Source organism: Cupressus sempervirens, chromosome 9, assembly GCF_028749045.1.
Source record: "Cupressus sempervirens isolate cs-2001-9-10 chromosome 9, ASM2874904v1, whole genome shotgun sequence".
NCBI classification, from domain to species: Eukaryota; Viridiplantae; Streptophyta; class Pinopsida; order Cupressales; family Cupressaceae; genus Cupressus; species Cupressus sempervirens.
Genome location: NC_143126.1, coordinates 756,924,948 through 756,931,516, shown reverse-complemented (window position 1 = coordinate 756,931,516; position 6,569 = coordinate 756,924,948).

Below are 6,569 nucleotides of genomic sequence, written 5' to 3'. Positions count from 1 at the left end.
TTTTGCCATGTCAGCATTTCATGGTGGTAATTTTGACACCTATTTGACCATAATTTCTAGGAAATTTATAACTATTGTGATGATCATTTGATCATCAAATTTAATTCATAGTTTTGTACTTGGACCCCTCTCTAGATTTAGTCTTGATTTGGTAGCCTAACTTGAGAGGCCATAACTCGATCATCTGGACTCCAAATCAGGTGCAACTTTTTTGAGTTTGGGTAAAATTTCCTAAACTCATCATTGGTGCTATTTTTTTCTAGTTTTCCTGCATAGATTTGTTAGAATTTGTATCTTTTGGTGACTATACCTATCTAATACTACATTTTTCAACTTGAAATGCTCTATACGGGCTCATCATGACTCCTTTCCATGTTCCTTTTTTTCTTAAGTGTGTTATTTTTTATCTACTTTCTAGTTCTTAATTTAGATTATAGGGTTGTGTGGATAGAAATATCACTATTAGCATTACGGCCTTTTCTACATTGTATTTCTTTTTAGAATCATTGTATATCTGAGCTATAGTGCTTAGTTCTAGATTTAGGCCTCAAAAGGTAGTTGTAATAAGCAAAATTAGAAGTCCCATCTTGTACATTTTGACAAGTGGCCTATTGTACATGCACCATTTCTAAAGCATTGAATCATTCATTAGGGAGGGTTCTTTCATTTTTCCTACATCTTTGAGGGTTACATTGATTAGTCCATCATGGAAGAGGAAGATTTAATTATCTTGACACCATAAAACTATCAAGAATGGAGTCAATTAGCTATCAAATATCTCAGTTAGCATAATGCACTACCATATGTGACTGGACTTACATACGATGTTCACACTTTTTCCATCATCAATAGTACTCTCTTTCTATATGTGGATATGGAAATTTTGGATTCACATATTGACATTAAGTCATCTAATCCATATGTTGTTTGGATTTATCCTTGGGAGATGTATGGAGATCCTCACATTCCTCCATTCCCCAAAGACCTTTTACCTCCAATTGCAGTTGCATCCTCTCTAGATGAGATCACACCTCCAAATGCTCTTGTTTCTCCTATTGATCCTATTCTAGCCATAAATGCTTTAGATTCAATGTAGTAGGCACTTTCATGTCTTCCTACTTTACCTTCATGTGAGGACTTCCTTTTAGACATTGCAATGTTGTTCTTGGAGTCTCACATTGAAGATGTGGGAGACATCATTGATGATGTTCATCTTCTTTTTGAGGCAAATTATTCATCTATTTCCATAGTGATCAATTCATGTACTTCAGCACAACAGGATAGACTTTTTCTTCTAGTTCTGGCCTTAGGTGATGACTTTGTTGGCTCCTGATTTAACAGTTTTGAAAATGGCCAAGAAACCAGACAAATGCATCTAAAGCTAGCAAATTATTATGATGGATACACTTGACTATAGTTTTGGGCCAACTTTAAGGCATAACTCCTTCTTCACTTCAGGCTTTGCAAGACCTAGGCGGGTTAACCTTGAACTTTTGAGATATGGTACTAATGCATTTAAAACATAAATTTAAACCTAATTACTGTAGATGAAAACCCCTTATATCTCCTAATAACTCAAGAAATGACATAGATATATAGTAGCTAAATGCAAATCTATGGATCACATAAGTTAAGTGAGGGTTAATTCTTTTCAACCCACTACAAAACATGAAATATTGAACTGATTTTATTAAAATATTTTGTGCAAATGACATTCATATTAGCTTGCATATGATTTAGTGATCAATGCCTTATCCATTGAAACATAGAGTCATTATTAGCAAGATGACCTAACTTGTTTGCATTTTAATCAAGTTTATCAATTGAAATCCCCAAATCTCATTGTTATACAATATCCCCTTCATACACCTAGAAACCCTATCAGAACACTAAAGCATTTACTTAACTCCTTGAGTCAAAAGCAACAACAGATCTGACATACAACTCATCCAAGTTGCCTTAAATGAAATGAACCTTATCCATTTAATCTCAAAGTTAATAGCACATGAAGAATTAGGAGACAAAATTAGAGTCAGATAATTCATTTAAATCCCCTTTTGTATTTATCCTTAGAAATACCAAATACACAATTTGGCAACACAAAATGAAGCTCAAGATATGTCACATAATCTAACATCCACTATCATATCTGAGAAATAATGCATGAAAATGAAATGCAAATCTACATAGGTGTGGGTGTGTGGTATTAATTTCTAGAGCTTAGCTCAATAAATAGGAAGCAAAACCAATCACATCCATGGTTTCATAGTAGAACACTACAACCTTGCTAGTATTACCCGAAGAAAACTGCCAACCCCTACAATGAAAGAAAGATAGAACGATATAGAAGAAGATGAATTCCTAGATCTAATTTATGCCTGACATGTGTCCACTTGGAATTCAATCCCTTGCAACTGAATAAGCTCTCTCTTCCTTCTTCTATTTTGATCTAATTTGGTTTCATCATTACATTGTAACTAATTTGTAAAATATCTCTTGTTGAATGATGAAATCCTTTGTTTGCCAAAATATCTGATATGCATCAAGAATGCTGATAAAAACTCTAGTTAACTAACTTAGAAATGACCCCAATTGGTTTTTCACTATCTCTTACTCATATTCAAGTCATTACCATGTCAAAAATTAGTTCTAAACTTCCTCACCTGAATATAGTTACAAAATAGGAATCTGGAAGAAAACCTCCTATAGCTTGAACCAGTGGCATTCTATACAAAAACTAACCTTAGAATCAAAAGGTTCATTTTCTCCCAATTTTGGCAAAATATAAGATCACATATTTAGCCTACTAGAAATGCCCAAGAAGTCAGTTCAAAAATCACTGCCCTGGTAGAAAAACTTAGGTGTGCAACTCTTTGAAATTAAAATTTCAAAAATTTAAAATAACCTAAAGTCAAAACTTTAGGAAAAGGCCCATTTAAATTTTAAAACCTTTGATGTGCAAGTTTTGAAAAACTAGTTTAAAGCGAGATTTTAAAATTATTTATTTTTTCCTAACCCCTTCAAATTCTGGGTCAACTTAGGTTTGACCGAGTGCCACATGTCACTTCCTGACTAGTCGACCACTACCACCGAGTGCCACATGTCACTTCCTGACTAGTCGACCACTACCACCGAGTGCCACTTGTCATGATTTAATTGGCCTGCATGTTGCACTGCTACATCATCATCTGCCTTGACCTGGTGCCATGTGTCAGTCACCTGCTATCCTACATTATTTATCCATCTTGCATCTTTGTTTTGCAGAAATGCACCGGCCGTCGATTTGGGCCATGTGGCATGATTTGGTGCCTCCATCTGCAATTGGTTCTGATTGCCACCTTGCTACTAGCTGGGACCATTGCTACCACATGATGCATTTCCATATTCCCACAATATTTATCTTCCTCGCAACTTCATTTTGTGGGGTTGTGTACACACCGCATGATTTGGACACTTCACAAAATCTAATGCACTTGCTCCCAAACTTTCCACATCATCACATATGAATCTTTGTGTAAAATTATGCTTTGAACAACCTCCCAACTATCCTTGAGCCCCACCTTGGGTCACATAGCTTCCAAAAGCCCTTTTCATTGGACACTATCCATCTTGTAGTGATTTGTATTTAAACTTTAAAAAACATCATCCCACTAGCAATGTGGGATATATCTTTTAGATTTTTTTTCTCTTGTGTGCCTCTTTGGACATGGGCATCTCTATTTTCCATTGGTGTTGGGTCTTTATTTTTAATACTGGCCTCTTCCATGGGCTACAACTCTTCATTAATCTTCCCTCTACTTTTACTTGCCTCTTGCAACATTTTTACACAACATGTGGCTAAGTCTTCCTCTGTTTATAATCCGCTTTCTATTTCTTGTATAGTTGGCTATACATGGAGCTCCTCTATATGCCATGGGGGATTGCTTGGATTTTAACGTGGGCTTTGTTTTATGCTTGAAAGTTTTTTCTTTGCCTTCAACAACTTTCCTTGCTTTGACTCTGTTTTCCTCTAATGGTGCCTTGCATGAATTGCCCATTCAAATGGAGTCCTCCTTGTCCTATGCGAGTAGTAGATGCAATCACATGAGCTTTATTGACTTTCTCCAACACTGAAAATACTCCTCTACTTTTAAAATGCCTTGCAACTGGTGGCATTTTTTTTTGGTGTCTTGATTCTGGCATGGACCGCCTCTGCCTCTTTTGTGCAATGACTTCTTTACTTGTCTCCTGTAGGTTCTTTTATGTAGTGTGGGTGTCTTTTTTTGTTGTGCATTGAGCCTCTCCTCTTACATTGGTGCTAGTTCTACTTTAATTGTGTTGAGAGTTCCTCCTCCAGTGTGAGTTCTTTGCATTGGTGTGGTCAACTTTGTCTTACAGTTTTTTTTTACTCATTTTCTCTCTAAGCTTGTGGCTTCAATAAGACTCTCTGCCCTAGGCTAGGACTTTTGTAAAAACCCTTGCATAGTCTATTCTTTATCCTGTCATGGAGTATCACTTCCTTTTCATCTGACATGGACTACTCACATTTTTTTTAAAAAGAAGTCTCCTTATTGCACTAGATTGCAGACAAGTTGTTCCCTATTGTCCTATTAAAGTCGTGGATTTTCTATCAATAGCCTACGTGAGATGACTTTTACCTACTCCTTTTAGCAGGTTGGTTTTTCTTTTATCCTTGTGTGAGGTAGCTTGTTCAAAGGCATGAGTTTTTCCTCACTGCTAGATGGCTTCTCTTTACTAGGTTATGGCTCTTTTGAAACCGCTGTGAGCTTTCTTTTCCCAATGCATTGGCTGCTTGTTTAATAGTTATCTTAATGTTTATTTGATCTTCTTTGATCTTTGAATCTAGAAATTGGACATAGATCATATCTATTGAAAGCCATGCAATATATTGGGTGCCATCTCCATTAAGTTGATTGGTGTTGACAATAAGAATAATAGCATCATTATATGAAAGCCATTCTGTGGGCGAGGTCTGCCCTTTCTTGACATGTGCATTACCAATAACAACCATACCACTAAAAATATAAAATTTACTTTTTAACTCAATTGAAAGAGGGCACAATGGACAATTTCAATCATGCATAACACTTATACGCTCCTAGTTAATCTGATGAAGATTAGTTGGGCCCTAAGGTGGGTCCAACTAATTTTTTATTTTTTTTTCTAGAACACTGATCCTTCAAATTAATCCATTTGGCATCTTGAACTGATTGAAAACAAAATCCATCACTGAAACAACATTTAAAACTCATTTGATCCTTTTTTTGCATTTTTTCACTTTTGCACTAGGAGGTCCATTGACTGGCTCTAAAAAATGACCAAATCACCTGATTAGGCTCTAAAAATTGGTACAATGACTCTTTGTTCTACAAACTTGCACCATGTCAAATCTCATCTCATGAAAAATTTAGGGGCAAATGATATTGGCCATCAAAGTCACCTTCTCAGAATCACTTGTAGATAAACATGTCAGAAAACCACTAAATTACATTTAGATTTGACCTAAAAAATTGGGCAAATGAGCACATGGGGAAACAAGATCTGGGACACTAGTTCTGTTTCATGAGGAGAATATAGATCTGTGATTTGGGCTCATGAAAAATAACTAGGCGCAAATGACGATCAATCAAAGTGGGCTATTTGGATTTGTTGACTGTAAACATTTGACAAGAACGATTTTTGCAAATATAATTGACCTAGAAAAGTGTGCAAACAGATTTTTCATGACTTACAAACTGGCACACTTGGAGTATTTTCAAAGGAAAACATAGGTGTAAAATTCATTTGATCTCACCTATCACGAATAAAAATTTGCAAATGCTGACACCAGTAAAAAGATAGAAATTCCATTTGGAACGTTTGAAAACTAATCAAACGGATTCGTCATAAGCTAAAACTTGAAACATAACAACTCTCTTATGTTTAAAATGCAATACAAGAGGAAATTTCTCATTTTGGTCAACTGGGTCAAAGTTAGAACATGCCAAACAGGGCTCCCCAAAATTTTGGACATTTCACATCAGCATGACAACATTAAAAGACCAATTTTGAGGGATTCAAAACCTAGTCAAACGGACTCAAAATGGCTCAAAATCTGAAACATAGGCTCTCTATATGGACACTAAACATTCACAAAGCAACAAGTCATGACACATTTTTGGGTGTGAGATATTCCCTTGCAAACATGGCCTCCTATCACTATTTGAAACTTAGGGTAAAATGCAAATTTGACAAACACTCAAAATGGGGCTTTGCAAAATGGCTCAAAACATTAGTTTAACTTCATAGAACACTTAGACACATTGAATGTAGGGTGTTAGAAACATTAAAAACCTTAGGGGCCTCAAAGGTATAGTTGGGTACAATCTCATTTAAAAGCATTTATAGGGCTCAATTTTCTCAACAATGCTCAAAATTCAGGCTACAATTTTGAGCACCAACAAACTTCTTGACTAACATTTTAGCTTTTTTTGTGGAGCCACATATAGCAGACTTGAGAGACTTCATTGCTGATATACCACTTCTCTTTGATGAGGAAAATCCTTGTACAGTTGTTGCAAGTGCTCACT